Source organism: Ceratotherium simum, chromosome 10 (assembly GCF_057802395.1).
Source record: "Ceratotherium simum simum isolate JZ-2026a chromosome 10, ASM5780239v1, whole genome shotgun sequence".
NCBI classification, from domain to species: domain Eukaryota; kingdom Metazoa; phylum Chordata; class Mammalia; order Perissodactyla; family Rhinocerotidae; genus Ceratotherium; species Ceratotherium simum.
The window spans coordinates 57,802,080-57,820,699 of record NC_141909.1 but is presented as its reverse complement, the minus strand read 5'-3'; the positions used below and the strand labels follow the sequence as shown (position 1 = coordinate 57,820,699).

The 18,620-nt window shown below is 40.5% G+C and overlaps 1 protein-coding gene across 1 annotated transcript in view; it reads left to right on the top strand.

Moving 5' to 3' along the window:
- The first annotated feature begins 826 nt into the window (after window positions 1–826).
- Window positions 827–18,620, top strand: part of LCP1 (lymphocyte cytosolic protein 1) — a 51,771-nt gene continuing 33,977 nt past the window's right edge. The window contains exon 1 of the mRNA XM_014789989.2: window positions 827–935. The gene's annotated coding sequence lies outside the window, so the exon portion shown is untranslated. The remainder of the gene's footprint in view (window positions 936–18,620) is intronic.

Genomic DNA, 18,620 nt, shown 5'->3' with positions numbered 1-18,620 from the left:
GCGCTTACGTTTGAAGATGGGAATTTGCCCTCAAGACAAGCATCCGGAGTTTGGGCAGAGAATACTAGAGCTTATTTATTCTCTTGCTAATTCTATAAAATGTGCATTCAAAAAATAAATCTGTTCTGTATGAAGGAATTTAGCTACCCATTTAACTATAGCAGCTGCCTGTGTGATCCACTGGTGCTCTTTATAGGAGACGTCTAAATAATTGAAATCTTTAATTGGGTTAAAGAGATCCCTAGCACATAGGTGTTCTATAAATAAAAGAATGAGTAAATAATATAGTTGACCTCCCTTTTCGGGCCCTTCCCCTTAAAGAGATCATTTTGTTTTCTTTGCACCAATAAGATCATTGTTTGGGGACTCTTAAGAAAGGTTTGGTTTCAGCTGGGGAATGGGAGTGCTTTCCTAAGAAAATCCCATTTAGTTTGTTTCAGGTGTACCCTCGCCTTTTTCCTGGGCTCTTTACTAAAAATGAATAATTTGTTTATCTTTGCTATGAGTGGCTAGGCACCTGGGCTTTGCATTTGCAACTGGGGTCAGAGAAAGAAGTCAAGGCAGCAGGCTGCCATCGCCCTGTTATCTGCAATCAGACAGGTATAAGTAGCCTAGAGCCTGGGACAGCTAGAGGAGACTGAAAGGGGAGAGAGAAAAATGCTTGTAAAGAGGAAGTGGTAAGAGGCTTCTGAATTTCAGTGTGACCTGTGCTGTCAGGTGATTTTTGCAGGGGAGGGGACATGAAAAAAAAAAGTTAAGTAAAATGTCCTTATAAAGACAAAATCTATTTCTTTCCTGGCTGATGATTTGTCATTCTAGTCACTTCCTGCCTTGTGACCACACACCCCGGGTTGACAAAGTTGTTCTGCAGATCAGAAAGAAGGGGGTTTCTGGTTACACGCCAGTACCAAACCAGAGGACAGTTTTTCTACAAGGTAAATTTTCTTTGTGTCTTTTTGTGATTCCTAAGGGCTTGTGATGTTTTGCTTGTCGGGCGGCCCTGTTTCTGTGGGTTGTGGATTTTGCCTTCAGGGGACTAGAGATCTGAGCACCTGTCACCTGAGCCCTGTGTGAGCCCTGCCACCATGTAACTGCCCAGCAAAGCTGCAGCCACCTCATGTGGCCGTGCAGAGTGGGACTCCTCAGCTCTCTGGGGTGGCTTCTTCCCCAGTTATCCACAGTTATCACCCCCCCACAAAAAAACTATGATTTTTTTCCTTTTTAAACCAAACTGCCTTCTGATTTATTTCTATTGCTTTTCCAGGGTGGCTATTTACTGTGATTTTATCTACTTTAAAATGTTTTCTGGAAAGTGCATATTGATCGGGTAGATTGAGCTGCTCATTGGCCTAATGGAGGTAGTTTAATTTTAGCTCCATGGTTCTGTTTTTCTAAAAATCCTCTTCACAGTGCTTTAGTGGATATGTTAACATCTTGAGTCATAGGTTACTGAGTGTGATACTGGTTATCTGAGTGATTTTGGCGCCAACGGTTTTTAATGGTTATGCTTAATAACCACATGCAATCAGCAGCCGCCTCTTTCATTTGTTCTCTAAAAATAACAGCAATTTGTGTTGCTTAATTGTGCTGTTTTCATAGAATTGTCTGAACTATTCATTATGCTTATGACCATACAAATGACCATTAAATTCTGGATGAAAGTCTTCTGTCTACAACAGAAATTCTTATAAAGTTGATATGGGATATTTATTCCAGAAACTTTGTTGAAACATAGACTTTGGATCTTGTAGCTTCAGCCTTTATTTAATTATCATTATCCAACAATATTAAGAATCATTGACAGATGATAAACATAAAAGCCATTTGGACTGGAAATGGATTCATTTATTGGCATACTTATGAAAACTCAATTTTTCTTAATCCAGTACAGCAAGTTGTTTTCTAAAATTACTTCCTCAGGACGACTTTTCAAAAAAACTATCATTAAACAAAGGTGGTTTATCCACATGAGTCTTGATTTTGAATTTACATAAATTTATCATAATTGGTTTCTATTAAATAAAATTGTTTAAAGAACATCTGCCCAGGCAAATTTGAATGGAATTAACTGTTTATCTATAAATGTGAATTTCTGGAAGTTGCAAAATGTGACTATCAACATTGTTTTACACATCTCACCTGAATAGTTTTGTTTTGTTTTGTTTTGTTTTTTTGGTAAGGAAGATTAACCCTGAGCTAACATCTGTTGCCAATCCTCCTATTTTTGCTGAGGAAGATTGGCCCTGGGCTAACATCCATGCCCATCTTCCTCTACTTTATATGTGGGACACCTGCCACAGCATGGCTTGATAAGTGGTGCATAGGTCTGCGCCTGGGATCTGAACCTGCAAACTCTGGGCCGCCAAAGCGGAGCACGTGAACCTAACCGCTATGCCACTAGGCCAGCCCCACACCTGAATAGTTTTAAATGGGCAAAAATGTGGAATTGGGGGAGGAGGACTTGAACCCCAGAAAAGAACAAATTAAAAATATGCTGTGTATTATTTTAAGTAAAAATATTAATGAGAATAAAATAAATTAGGATGCAAAGCAATGTCAGTATTTTCCTTACGTTGGGAGGGAACAAAATGGAATATGAAAAAGTTAATTCAAGATAGAAGTCTCTTGATTTAAATCCACTTTAGATTGTTAAAGCATCAACTTGATATGTTATATAATATCCATTCCTCTTCATTCGGGCTCACTCCCAGTAATATCAGGGAAGAATCTTCTGGGTCTTGCTCTTTGAACAAGCATGCTGTGGTGGGAAGGAGTTGTGCTTAGGGAGACGTTTCACTAGCATCCTAGGATGTTTTTCTTTGTCACATTTTAAATTTTGTCTCCTTCATAAATTATGCTTTGAAACTATCGGTAATTTGGGAAACAATTTCAGTGTTTTTTTTTTTTTTTTAAAGATTTTATTTATTTTATTCGTTGCCCCCAAAGCCCCAGTAGATAGTTGTATGTCATAGCTGCACACCCTTCTAGTTGCTGTATGTGGGACTCGGCCTCAGGATGGACAGAGAAGTGGTGCCTTGATGCGCACCCGGGATCCGAACCCGGGCCGCCAGCATCGCAGCGCGCGCACTTAACCACCAAGCCACAGGGCCGGCCCGTAATTTCAGTGTTTTAAGATCATTTATAATTTCTTTTCTGAACTCTTTGGGGAAGGAGAGGCCAACAAGTAAAGTCTTATTCAAATGTATCTATTTAAATTAGAGGACATGACAAAGTAATAATAACACTTAATATTTATAAGTAGTTACTATGTGTAGCCACTCTCCATGCATTACCTCTTGTAATCCTCTCAACTACCTTTAGAGATGAAGAGTGGGCTTAGATCATTGAAGGAACTGGTCCAGGGTCACTGGGCAGTTGGAGGGGATGAGGGGTGGTAGGCAGCCAGGATTTCACGCTCCATACTGCCTCTCTATAATTATGTATCCATTGCAGATCCTCTCTTCCACACCAGCATACTAGCATACTTTTCCCAGATGTAGATAATTATAGGCTTTTATTTCTGAAGCTGACTGAAGTGATATAGGCACTCACAATTTTAAGAGAGCTAAAACGAGAGAGAGAGAAAAAGAGAAGAAAAAAATTGCAATAAACCCAGAAACATTTTTATTTTTATAAATAAGAGATATCATTGTGAGTTTCATATACTAATAGAATGAAGAAGTACTTTCTTTTAATTAACACATAATTTTACTACAGAATTGTGTACCTTCACAAACTTCCCTCAGCCACTTCCCCAACTTTATTTCTTGTCACTTCCTTCTGCTCTAGCTGTCCCCCACCCTCTCACCCCACTCACTTACCCACGTTCTCACTTACCCACACTAGACCACAAGCCACCAGAAAGTTCCATGCTCTTTCACTTCTTTTGGCTCCAACTGTTTCTCCAATTGCTTTCTTCTTTATTTGTAAAACTTCTGGTCATTTTTCAAGTCTCCCTTCAAGAAGCATGTCCTTTTGGAGGTCTTTCCTACTGGACCCAGCCCCCATCTTCCTTGCTCCCACTGTTTCTTCTGTGTGTGTTTCCTTAATGTTTTGATCTTAGAGTAAGTATACCAGGAATCATATTATTTTCAAGTCCTTACTTGCTGACAGTCTGAGCTCCTTCTCTAGCTCTCCTAGCACGTGGTAGGTGCTAATGATATTTATTGAATTGAAAATTTGTCACAAGTATTTTATTTCAGTGTCTTAGATACACATGAAACTCTTTTCTTTGATTTCACTTAATACTGAGTTCCCCCAGTGACTGCTGTGAAAGAAGATAGAACGATAATATAATATTTTGCATTCTACCATGCTTCCTCTTTGCCAAAGCACTTGCCTTCATTTTAACCTCAAAGCACTAAATGGACGTTGACTTCAAGGAATCTAAGAAATCGCCCAATGATCATAGCAAATGGGCAAAATTATAATCTCATTATTTTAATCTAAATACATTAGCTGAGCTAAAACTAAGCTACCCTTACCAAAACTATGTACCTGATAATACAGGGCTTCTTTGATGGCAAAGAACACAGGAACCAGGGGTCGTTAACTTTTACTTAGTCACTTTGGATTATTCTCAGAAAATTCTCAAGTCAATTTCTCCTTGTTACCTAAAAAGTAAAAGTCCCTCTGTTTATACAGGAGAGTTAGCAAATGAATTTTAAAATCAAGTTGGGTAAAATAAAATTAAGAAATTTACTCATAAGACCATATTTATGAAGAGTCAAAAATTTATAAAGTAAGATTATGAAGGGGTAGGACTTTATGACTAATAGCAGATTTTCTAGCAGAGTGACATTATTTAGATTAATTGAATTGTCTTCCTAGGGGTTTTTTGTCTGCTAGTTTCCCAACTCGCAGATATCATCAAACGAAATGATGCTATTCCATCTGCATATTGAACCCTGCAGAAATAAAAATGAGAATTAGAGCCCACCAAAATATAAAACTAATCAGTATTAGCAGATTCCAAGTTCTAAGTTTCCCTATTTGCCAGATGGCACTGCACTTCTTAAATCAAAAGTGTTCATGTTTCACATTATTTTCATTTTGAAGTTCTCAAAAGTTACCACCCGATTAGATGTTCATCTTCTAGAGGCATCTCCCTGCAGCTGCTGTAACTGCTGGGCTCTCCAGATGGCATCTCCCTGTTGTTTTTCTCAGTTCTCTCCTGATTTAACTTCCTTATACTATTGACTGTTCCCGTTGTTTTGGTTTGTCAATTTCAGTCATTACATCAATCTTCCCAGTAATTTCATAATTGTTCCATCTTGTGAGATACTGCAAGCAGTGTGGGGGGTTGGGGGAGAATTTCAATTTATCATTCTAATAATAACTGCTAATACTTATATACTACTCACTTTGAATTGAATATTTTTCTAAGTGTTTTAACCATATTAATGCATTTAGTTGTCACAACAATTCTGCAAGGTAGTTACTGGTGTTATCTTTGTATTTGAAAGCAAGTTAATTCATTCAAATATTTTATTACTTTAATTTTCCACAATTGAATCGGTTCTGCATTAACTGCTGATTCCAGGGGAAACCTCTTGGAATAAACAGGCAGCAGACTATGGTCTTTATTTGTACCTAAACATTGGAGTTGAGCTCAAATAATCATCATTCACCCCAAATAAATTCATCTGAATTATAATTGTTTTTATTAAACAGACTATTCTTTTTCATCATCAGTATTTACTCAGCCCCGCTCTGCACTTGATGGTTTGGTTTTCACCAATTTGTTGGCCTCTGCCTGGGTCACAAAACATGATCTCTACCCTCTAAAGCTTTGAAAAGTTCTCAGTCTTAGAAAGTTAGAAGACTTTTGAGTGAAGTGGCCTTCACGTTTTCTGACTATTGTGACTGATAGACGTGAATAAATTAAACAATTTAGTATTTATACCCAAGCGCACATATCTATAATTATATAGTAACAGCCTAATATGTGTCCTAAAAACTATGAAAGAAGGAAAGATTGTTTTAATTGTGAGTTGAAGAATAGAAGTAAAAAGAGACCGACTTACTGAGTTAAAATAAGTTGTTCTCAACTTTAGAGCCACCCTTGTGTCAGTCTCACTTGTAAATTGCTTGTTTCTCAAATATGGTCAGTTTTTTCTGGCGGAAGGAAAAGCTAAGATGTTAAATTGAGGAACTAGCAAAGCAAACAGTTCTGTGGTTGCAGCATTGATTCTTGTTTTAGTCCAGCACCAGTTACATGGAAGGATGAATGCTCTCTCTCTGTCTCTGTCTCTGTCTCTCTCTCACACACACACATACATCCTCTTAACTGGCTGAGCTAAAATGGAAAAAAGGTTATGTTCACAGGCAGAAAAGCCAAGACGCCAAATTCGGCAGGCAAATTAATTATGCATGTGAATTGCAATCTCCTAGATAATTTGCTTTCCTTTTTTCTCTGGTTGCACTTTCAAGAGGGAAGTGGATTAATGGAATAATTACTTTGCATTTAAATAACACCCTACGTTTTGATCCCACAGTCTGGTGGTGATCACCAAAATTGATCTAAGCTGCATATCCAAATGTGTGAAGTAAAGAGGTGCACAAACGTATTTGTATAAAATTTGCATCTTCTTCCTTTTCCCCATTCCTCAGGCAAAATTTAGAATTAGAATTACATCTTTGTTAACCTCAGGTGTAACATTTTAAAATGTGGAGCCTTCGTACCTCCTTGACATCATCAGCTCACATCACCTTCACCAGGAGGGCCAGATTAAGAAAGAGTGGAATATACATGCCTTGTGAGAAAGCTCAGTAATAGGTGCAAAGCGAAAGTACAAAAAAAATGAAGAACATGTAGGCAGTTTTGCATTCTTGAGCCCCCTTTCTTCATCTTAAATATATAAAATGAACTTTCGCTGTTATTTCCAATGCTTTATAAATACTTAAAACTTTTTCCCTGTGGAAAGATGGAATATCATGGGCACCTTTGAGGACTTTTTCAGAGTTTTCCCTTCCCTTGTCTTTCAAGTTGAGATTTTTCATCAAAATATCCCTGATTTTTGTTTTTCTCATGTGACCGCAGAGAAAGTTGTGACACAATCTGTCTGGTGATCGTCTATAATGTATACAATATATGATGTGTTTAATATCACATATAATGTCAGTTTTTTAAAGCTTGTGAGTCTGAGTGTCTGCATCTTCTGTGCATAAAACAAACACGTATGATGTAAAGGAGAGCAAACTTGGAGGCAAGTTTGGATTCATATTCTAGCATTTGACTAAACGTGGAGCCTGAGCAGGTCTCGTAAGCCTTTTGAAGCTGTTTCCTCATCTGCAAAATAGGGGAAAGTACTATCGTTTCCTAGGTCTGTTCTAGGGTTCATTTTCCCCTTCTCTTTCCCCATTTTATCCGTCTATCTGCGTATTTTGCTCTACCGCACTCACCATCATTCTGACTTACTGACCCTTGCTATTTGCTAGGCATCAGGCTAAGCACTTGACATATATTTGCTCTTATATTTCCACACAAAAGCTGCATAAGGTTGATGTCATCACTTCTTATAACAAATGACCAAACTGAGGTTCAGGGCGGGTTAAGTCCAAGGTCACAGAGTCTTAAAGGCACAAACTGTGTCAATTTAAACTACATTGTATCCTCTAACATGATCCACTAGCTGCTTTCTAATAAGTCTAAATATTCCTTTCTGTGATTGAATATTGGATGATTATTCTTAATGCTACATTTTCCATCAGGCAGAGATCTGAACTCTACTTTTGATGGACCTGCTGGTATATCAAACATACCTGAAAAACAAACAAATAAATGCTCAAGGATTTTATGGTACAAAGTCCTTAAAATAAGAGTTATGAAGGTATTAGACTAGGCTATTTCATTATTTAAAATTTTGACAAAATAAATGTTATAGCATAGCCCATTTTAAATTGCTGTTGGTAAATATTTGCCTACCAAACTGTGGCTTCCAACAAAGTGAAGATAAGTATAGCCCATCAGATTAATACAAATTTTCTGCCTCAATTTATCTGTAACTCTCCATTTTGTTTTTTATGAGAATGAACTTATCATTAGAGATTCTAAAAGAACTACCTCAAGGAGCCCATAGAAAATGAGGTCACATTATTAAGAATAAATAGAAGCTTCTGTTGTCTCTGCTGCACGTTGTCTCAGTGATTTTTCAGCTCAAACTATAATACAGAAAATGCCTGGAGAATTAGGGAGTGGAGAGCAGATAGAAGTAGAACACAGGCTAACAGAATCAGTCCCCGAGCATTGGAACACCTACGAGTGAGGAGGTGTTGCCCAATGGTCCTATCACAGATACCCAAAGATCTCTTTTCTTTTCATGACTCATGATGGATGTGGTCAGGCTTTTCTTAAGAGTGCTGTGTATTTTCCCACTCTGGCCGCACTTCCTCAACTGTTAGAAGGTACTTTCCACCATCAGTATTTCAGGCAAGGCTAAGCTCACAGCTCCTTGACCACTCAACATGAGATCAGCCAATACCAACGCTGTTGACTTCTAGTTGGTATCACCTACCAATTCTGCAATACCTTTTGAAACTGACTTCAAGAACTCTGGATGAGAAATGTGGTACAGGAGCCAAAACAAGCCAAGCTAAGAACATTTGAAGATAGAGCACAGATGTGACATCTAGATTTACACCCACCCCCACACACATAACATACATACAATTAAGTGTGGATTTTAGGTGGTGACTCTACATTATATTTCATTCCACAGTTTATAGTGGAAATTGGGTTTGTTCCCCAAGACAATTTTGTAAAAGTTCTAGTTCTTTTTTATCTTCTCCTTTCTTCCTTGCTTCCTTCTTTCCTTTGCCAAGCACTGTCGTATACAATTTAAACACTTTGTCTCACTTAATTCTAACACAAGTCTGTGGAGTGAGCGCTGTAATTGCATTATTAATATCCCCTTTTTCCATGTGAAGAAACTGAGGGTCAGAAAATTTAAGTAACGTACAAAAGCACACAGCAAAAAGCAGTTGCATCAGAAAAATCCAGCATCTTTTTGCCATGCCATCTTGCTTCCTGGTTCATTCTTGTTTTATATATATAACAAGCCTAATTTCATAAAGGATGATAGGGTCATTAGTATTTGGATGAGGTTTGTGGGATGCCTGAAATGCCTTTACTCTGGCTCAGACTGGGAGAAAGGCGGCTCTTGTTCCAGCATAGGGAGGCTGTAAACCAAGGAGCCTCTGCCGTTCTTGAAACACGTGGAATAAGAAACTCCTTCCCTTGTTCTCCTCTCCATCCACATATCTAAGATGTAAAGTACGTTTCATGGACTGTGCATCAAGGGGTTTTTGTAACCTTTAGGTTGTTTAAATGCTAAGTGACTTGTGTTTTTCCCACCCCTTGGCTAGACCAAGCTAAGATCCCAGAGCCTCTACTTCTCTTTTCGGCCTAGTCATTGACTCACTTTGAGACTTTGGGGAGCAACTTCACTTTTCAGGGTCTTCATTTGCCCATTCTCTAACATGTCCAGTTCCCTCCTCATTTGCAGGGCTGTATTTTCTAAATGGGAGACGGTGATGTAAGGAGGAAGCTGTGTACATACAAACAAACCGAAATGGCTTCTAGGCAGAATCATGGTGCTGTTTGAGGAGGTTGAGGACTATTTGTATTGCCTAAAGTGAATGCAATAAGCGTGGTGACTGAACATTAGCAAGGAGAGCCTAGATCACCAACGTTTTCCTTCTGGAAACAAGAGCTAGTGAGGAAGGGAACCATGCTGGCATTTCCCCAAACTCTTATCTGCCTCCTGCATCCCTGGTCATTCATACTAACAGAGCCCCGCCCCACCCCCAGCCCGCCCCCTGCCCTCCCCAGCTTCCTCCGTGCGTGCTCCTGCTTGTCTCCTCACTTTGCAGGGCTATTTTCTCTTACGTGAAGAAAGGGAGTGCCCTTTCCACTTTTTCTCCTTGGAAAACTACTGGTTCGTTAAGATGTAGCTCAATGGTCAATATCATCTTTTTGGGGGAAGCAGAGTTAAGTGCTTCTCAGGCAGAGTTAAGTGCTCCCTTCTCTGCGATCCCATAGCACCATGATAATAATACCTTTAAAGTATTAAGATTAGTGTGGTCTTTAAGGTGCATAACCATTTTCCTTCATGAAACTGTGTGTCCCTCAGGAGCAAGGATTTTTTGCTCTTCATTGTTGTATCTCTGGTACCCAGGACAAGGCCAGTTCTTTCTTAAATGTGAGTGGATGATGGGTGTGGAGGCTACTGAAGGAGAGGATCCCTTTCTCCACCAGAGGCAGGGGACACAGGCAGGAGTGGGCAAGATCAAGCCTGGTGGTATTCTTACTCTTCTTAACTCTTCTCTCAAGTTATTGTGGAAGTGAAGAGTCATTTAGAACTTCTCAAAAGAGCCCAGGAAGAGCCCAGTCATAAGTAAAATCTTGCAAAAATGTGTGTGTCCCTAATTAACATGATGTGAGAGCTGAGTAACCCCAAAGGAAAGCAGAAAACCTTGAGACACAGAAATCCAGTGGCCAGAAGCTCCAGGAAGGGTGCCATCAATGAGGCCCACATCCGTGTTGGCCTGTTGTGTGGAGGCAGAGTAGGGGGCGCCCCCACCAGGCTCTGGCATAAGCAGGAGGCTTCCCCAGTTCTGAGCAATGTAACCCTGGGCCAGTTGTTTAAATCTCAGTTCCCTCATCTGTAAAGAGGAGATCATAATCATGCTCCATGGGATTGTGGCAAGAATTAAATACGATAATATATATATATAACATTTAGCATTGAGTAACCACTCAGTAAACATTAGCTGGTCTTCTCATTTGTCTTGTAGCTATTGTTTTCTCTGGCTCCAACATAGACAGACTTTCTATGAAGAGAACATGAATTAATCATCCTACATAAATAAGGAAAAAGACTGATCTTTAAGCAATCTCCTGCTCATCTGTGGAAATCCAGGGCAAGTGTCACTTCTGGGAGGCCATGCTTGGCTCTTCAGGGGAGAGAGATTTTCCCCCTTCCTGTGGATCCTGTATTCTAGTGACTGGTGTCTCTCTCCTACTAAACAGGCCAGGGCCATATCTTTCTGTCACCAGCATCTAACCCAGGACCTGGCATATAGTAGGCATTTGGCAGATGTTTATTGAAAGAAGAAATGTACAAATAAATATATGAATTCGCTTAGTGGCAGACATTTAGAATCACCAGAGGATGAATTTCGTAGTCCAGATAGTGATATGTAAATTACATTCAGGTGAACTCTAGCACCCATTCCTAATACTTCCTTTGTGCTCCTAGGACACTGAATCCGTGCGTTCCGGCTGGTTTTACTCTCCTTTCAGTCACTGCCCTGTCTCCACAGTCACTCTCCTCTCTCCTCAGCTCAAAGTCAGACACTATATACTCAGATAGAGCCCACTGCCAAGCATCACTGGCAGCCAGCAGGGTTTGCAGAAACAGCTTGAAGAAGCCCAGCCCCAGGCTCTGCCATCTCAGATGGAAACCCTTGGGTGACCAGGGAACATGCCACGCCTAGTTCGAAGACTGCCTTGAGACACTTCCCTTTCTTTTATCCTCATATCAACTTCAATGTTGTTTTTCCAGCAAAGTGGTTTCATGTAAACTTGAAGAATTTTTGTGAATGCACTTGCCTTATTCTAGGTGTTTGTGCATTTCAGTGGGAGGGATGTTAAAAGTATGTACACAAGAATATCATTATTAAACTCCTCAAAGAAGGTGAGAGTAGACTCCTCAAGCCCTGTATACCGTTAATTCGTGGGTGTGTTAGTTCACGTCTGCAACTCATTTCCTGAGGATCTGCTACGTGCCAGACCCTGAGGTAGCACTTGAGATGACTTATACTTTGTGATCTCATAATCTGCTGGAAGAGATAGATGTGGACACAGGAGGCACACTGCAGAGTCTGAACCAGAGCTCAGAGAGGAAGGGCTCTTTGAACCCCACCCATCAGCCAGAGGAACGGAATGTTGAAACCATGCTGATTGGTTTGAGAAGTCTGAGGGTGTCATTTTAGTACTCATCTATGAATTTGGTATTTTGTCTTTGGAACATGGTGCCTTAGGGTGACTTGTTTTCATGTGGTTTGCTTTTTGGCTGCTAAAGAAAATCAGAGGGTTTTAATGGGAAGTCAGGAAGGAACACACAGATGAAAGCAGGGGGCGTTCACCCTGCCTTGGTCAATGTAACCTAGAAGGTGCCAATAGTATATGTACATAGTATGTGGAACATGTTGTTTGTAGCCTAGACCTAGACAGTGCCTTCTTAATACCTAGATTAAGTCCTCCCTCATGTGCAGGAAATTATATTCATAAGATATCTGAAATTGGGGAGAATTATACTTACTGTACATTGAGCAGGTCTTACTTAAAGAACAGTGTTCCCTCTTAGGTTTGAAAACATATTATAAAGGAAAGAGGAAAAAAAAGGAGGCCTGGACTCCAGTCCCAAAGAGCTCTCTGACGTTGGGCACATCCTTTAACTTGGGTGTCATTTCACTCCTCTGTGACAGGGGAGTGGCCAGACAGATAATCTCTAAATTCTGTGACTCTGTTATTCTTAAGTTTTCATTCAAGGAACTTGGCATAGACCAGAAGATAGCAAAGAGAACTATTAAAAATTTGGAAAAAAAGCTCCCCAGAAACAAGTTAAAGGAATTTTTTTAAAAAGGCCCAGTGGCAATCACCAAGGCATGTGACAGAATTTTTATGAATTGAGCAGCTTCTGTAATTCCCTCTGAGAATAACCCAAGAGAGAGGAAGCTTCCATCATATCAGAAAAGATTTAGGTTACAGGGTAGGGATATGAGACACCAGAGAGGTTGCAGAGTTTCCTTATTTGGATATTTTTAAGAAAATAGTAGATGGTTCTCTTTCTGGGACAGTTTGCACAGTCTTGCCGGGAAACTAGGAGTGAACTGGATCAGAGTGTCTTAAGCTGTACACAGTGACATCCCAGAAAGCAGATCCCACGTGCCACTCTGGTAACTGCCCTGCTCTCTGCTGAGCAGCCAAGCAGCCGAGCAGTGGGCATCTACCTTGGTCAGTGAGGAGAATGCATGAGGACAGAGCTTTACCTGCGGCTGAGGTAAGAGCAGATGCCAGTGGGGCTGGGAGACGCCAAGTCCATTTTAGAGGAGGCACCTCCTGGAGAAGGTAAATCAGGGCCACAGCCACAGCTCCTGCTGGCCCTTGCCCCCTATTTCTAGGCTCATTTGAAATACAGCTTGCCCTGACTCTAACTTGCGCATACACTTGTCAGCTAGTGAATAGACTTTTGGAATTTTTAACATGGAAGGGACTTCATCTCTCAGTTTATAGATGAGGAAACTGAGGCCCAGAGAGGCAAAATGGAGCCTGACTGTTACACAGACAGGAGTCGCCTAGGTCTCCTGACCCCCAAGCTCGGCACTTTCTTCCACTCCCTGCCCGTTATTTCAGTGGTTTCCTTGGAGTTGTACAAGTGTATAAGTTATCCGAATGCCTTTACTGCTTAGGCTGATTTAGATGTTTGATATTTTTATTTTTGATAAGCTTCTGTGCTAATTTCTTACTCTTATGTAATCACTTTTTTCCCTTGCAGCCCTATATTTAGCCTTTTCACTTGTTGATTTTTGATCTTCAGAACTTTTTTCATTTTATTAACCGTTTTGCAATAAGTGAGCTATAATCTCTGTCACATTTGAAACTTCACACTTAACTAGGGGCTTCATGGAGCCCCAGTCTCGGCGATCCCCATGCTTGTAGCCCAGCAGCCACAGCAGTGCTTTGCACATAGACTCACAGGTGACGTGAGAGAATGAATGAATGAATGATGTCTGATATTGAAGTAATCATGTAATAGTGGATAATCAACTAGCCCATAATAATTCAGCTTTTTGAAATGATTCAGGAATACCCTGAGCTTTCAGTAGGGGCAAGTCTGGATCTTAAAGTCCTTGTGGTAGAATGCAAAATGAAGGATAGCTATGGGTTTTCAAGATGTGACCACCAGGAGTATCATTGTCTAGAGCCCGGGGAAGGAAAGAGATGCCAAGGCCATGAGGTTCTCCCCAACTCGCAGTCTGGAGTATCCTCTTTTGTTTGTAAGAGGTTTGCTCTGTGTCTCATCCTTAATAGCTCTGAGCAACTTGGTAGAGAACAGAGGCATTGGGGTGTGCTGGGGAAGAGGCGGCAGGGAGATGGCACTCCTTAGTCGGTGACAGAGCCAGGCTCTGTGTGCTGTGCTGTATACAGCTTCAGAAGCCCCTCAATTGAGAGATCAAACCACAGAGGCTCCCAGAGCAACATCAGGTTCATCAGGTTTGGAGTAATCTGGCCTGCTGGCTTCCTATGCGTGTGTACATGGCCTGAGAGAGAGAGAGAAGGGAGCCGCTGAGTCTGTTGTGAATAGCCTCGCCCTGCCTTGCTCTTGCTGCATTTACCTCCGAGACTGCAGAGATAAGAATTCTGTCCTCTGGACCAGCCCTTGGAGAATCAGTGTAAATGCAGGGAGAGAAAAGGCAATCTAAAGGAGATTTTGACTTGACAAAAGAATTCGTTAAGAGCCCCTTTCGGTGGCCATCTGTATTTGAGGCCGTTTATAATGCTTTGGTTTCTTAGAAACACGGTCATTTTTAAAGTACATTTTCGGAATCATTTTTTATGTAAAACTTGGGAGTCTGTATCCATAGAGAAATGATATCCCAAGAATATAGAGTAAATTACTCACAGTTAGAGCCCCTACAGCAATCTGCCTTATAAAGTGAAGGGGACAGGATTAAGTGAAAGCAAAGCTCCTTCCTTATCTGATATAACTTTATCATGATGGCTTTTTAAAAAGCTTTTTAAAAACTTTAAAAAACTATTTTGCTTCAGAGTCCTATGTATTTTACATTTCACTTCTTTAGTCATCTTCGTCTAAGGCTAAAGATTGCAATATTAATGATGTTCTAGATTACATGCTGTTTTGGGTTACTCATTGCTCATTGAGGTGTTGGAAGTGGTACAATTTCCCCCTGGATATATACAGAAATTATTGAGGTAAAGCTACAAATTTGGATCCTGAGTTTCCAGTTTTACTTTACACAGTGTGTCAGGTTGCAGGAAAAATAGGGCACATTCAAAAGACTCCCTTGGCGACGTGATGCCAGGTTACAGATGCCTCCCTGATTTTGGCGGTTACGTAATTGGGCATCAACATGTTGAATCAAAATACTGACCCGAGCAGCACTATCTCCTTTCAAAAATGATTCTAGCCCAGGAGCATCTCACTCTGTCGGGTCATCTTTTGCCATCCTTTCTGCTACTTTTCATCATCAGTTCTGAAACTCCTCAGAGAAAACTCAGCTTACGTTTTCACATTTATTTTTAGAGAACGTGTAAATTCTACAGCACTGTGTTCTATAGCAAACTCCTACAAAGAGTTTCTATATTCGGACTTCAGGAAACCTGAGTCAGAAGCTTTTATCATAAGAAGTCATTCTCAGAAATTCTCTCCCACTACCGATCTGAGAAATACCAGCTTTCTTTAAGCAGAGACTCAAAACTCACTGACCTAAAGGAATGAACAGGTTTTATGGCTTTTTCAGTTTGAGGGGTTATTTGATTTTCTTATGACCTTAAAAATAATTTTATAAAAATGAACAACTAGTACTTTCTTTGGCCAGATGTCTTGGGATTCTGTAACTATTGATTTGATAAATTTAAGGGCTCACAGAAAAACTAGCAGCCAGCTGTGACTTAGATGAATGGTTTGAGATTCGTCTTCTTGGGTTTATGATTTGGGCAGTGATTCAGAAACGGGGTTCTAAAATTCACCACCAAATTGCAAAAAATCTTAAAATGGTTTCTGGCAGGGCAGAGTTGGATGATGCAGTCATTAAAAGTCATTAAGCTCTAGCTTAATGCAGAGCAGTAGAGCAGAGCTGAAGAAATGGCCCATTCCCGCCCGGGGAGGGACGTGCCTTCCTCAGCCACTTCTTTCAGGCCCCAAATGCCTCAGCACATCTCCTCCCGGCAGCGACTCCTCTCGAGTCTGTGTCCAATATGGTGCCAGTAATTTGCAAACTGAAACTCTCACCAATTATCCTTATTAATCTTACTAACGTTATTATAACCCATACCTTCACATATGCCTGCATTCAAATGGGTATTTTTTTCCAGGCAAACATATTAATAGACTGTGTAAAGTACCTGACATTTGGTTCTAACCCCAGCAATATTCTTCGTAGAAATGGTCTGATCTGCATGTTTTTACATTAATCACCTCCCTCTTCCTGCTTCTCTACTTTGTGAAAATGCTGCTATTTGCACATTCAGTTCAATTAGTTAAAGGGTCTCTTCTCAGTTATGGACCTTAATGGTCCTAGTAATGGTACCTCCATCCTTTTCTTGCTCTGCTCATCAGCAACTGCATTCACAAACTCTAGCCTGGCATTGCTTTGAGAACCTGTACATAGACGAAGCATTTCATCTCATTGGACCTTCAGTCTCCGTATCTATCAAATGAGGAAGTTGTAATAAATTATTTCTTAGGTTCCTTCTGTCTCTAAAAGTTGAGTTGTGTTTCCAAGACTTACTCCTCTTTCTGACGGTAAAAGAGACTCTCTCCAGATATCTCTTTGTTTGGACCCAAAACAACAAACAGTATCACAGTAACTTAGGCGGTTAACTACTTTTTCTCCAATTCACCTTTTAAACTATTTCAATTCTCTCTTTTCCTTTAGCTACTAAATCACTGGGGGGTTTTGGATTTTAAACATCTGGCAGCTTCTCGCTATTTGGCTTCTCTGGGTTGATCCTCTCCATTTGTAAACGTCTTAGAAAAATGTGGTTATCCAGACGCTCAAGGCTTTTCATCTTGACCTACCTGCCATGGTTTAAAAATCACACCATTTTAAAATAATCCTTTTTTTCCCTTCTAGGTCTTTCATTTGAATGGGCCCTGCAATTTTTATGCTAAAATATTTTCTCTACTTTTTCACCATGCCATGATCTTTAGATTTTCTTTTTCATTCAGTATGGTAATTCTTTCATTTCTTCCTCGGCCCTGCTCTTGACCTGTAAAATGCAGTCTCATTTCTGCCTTTACGTGTGTTTCTTGCCAGTCTCGGACAGGGCTCTAAAACCTAACACTCTTACATCAAAGGGTACGGCCCAGTTCAGATTCAGAGATCCCGTGCATTCTCCTTACCTTTAACATTGTTTCATGATTCCAGGGTAACTAGGTCAGTGTAGACATGTCTCACCTGAAATGAAGAACATAACATACCTTTATGTGAGCCACATAAAATAGTTGTTAAGTGAATGAATTTATCTCATAATCCCATGAACATCCATGAACCAAGAAGAGTTAAGACGCTTAAAAACAAGAAGGGCCAGCCAGCTCTAGGGCTTTAGACCAGATTTTACCGAAGGCCTTGCTAAAATAGGGTGGGGGAGAGCCTACTACTAATGCATATATGGAGTATTGGTGGAAGGTATAAAGGAGAGCCAAGCCAATCAGTCACCAGAATTTAGTAAAGTGTACAAAGTTATATGCTAGTTTCTCAAGACGGAGGCCTCAATTTCTTGACACATGAAAGCAGAAGCTTCCTAAGCTAGAACACCTAGATAGGCTCTCTTATTACAGTTTTTTAGATCTCCCATGGGCTATGCGTATTAAAGATACTTAATGAGTAATTGCTGAGTGAATGAATGGACGGATGAAATAAGTGTCTAACAGAAATGTGAAGGCAGGGGGCCAGCCGCGTGGCTTAGCGGTTAAGTGCACCCACTCCGCTGCTGGTGGCCCGGGTTCGGATCCCGGGCACGCACAGATGCACCGCTTGTCAAGCCATGCTGTGGCAGCGTCCCATATAAAGCGGAGGCAGATAGGCACAGATGTTAGCCCAGGGCCAGTCTTCCTCAGCAAAAAAGAGGAGGGTTGGCATGGATGTTAGCTCAGGGCAGATCTTCCTCACAAAAAAAAAAAAAAGAAAAGAAAAGAAATGTGAAAGCACTGAACCTGAATAGACAGCATGAGAAAGGAGAAAAGTTTTGAGAATTGGAATCCTGGCTGCTCCTCTACCCAGCTGTGTGATCTGAGATATGTATCCTAACTTCTCTGAGCTTCTATTTCCTGCTCTATAAAATGGGAATATGCATACCTGTGCCATCAGCCTTCATTGAGGGACATTATAAGAAACACAAAACTTGTGTTTACTACGTCCCACAAGTATCCTCTTCTTCGGGCCTGGGTGAAAGTATTCCTGTCAGACCTCAGTTCTGCGGCCCTAAGAAAATTGGTTTGTTTTTTTTCATATAGATAGAGCGAATCATGTAACTGATGGTATTTCCCTTTTTGCATTAGCTTCTAGAGAGCTTGGAGCTAGATCTTCAGCCTACTTCTAGCACAATGTGGAGTGCCAACCATGTATTTGGAGCAGGAAAGCTCTTACCTGCCAACATCTTATTTCACCTCTGCTTATGTCCTCTTCTCATGGATTACATAATCTTACTGGTTTAGTACTTAAGTTTGGAAGTATCTTTGTAACATGGCTCAAACTGTTTTTGGAACAAGACATGATGGAAAAAAAGAAAGAAAGAGGGGCCAGCCCAGTGGCATAGCAGTTAAGTTCGCACGCTCCCATTTCAGCGGCCCAGGGTTCACAGGTTCGGA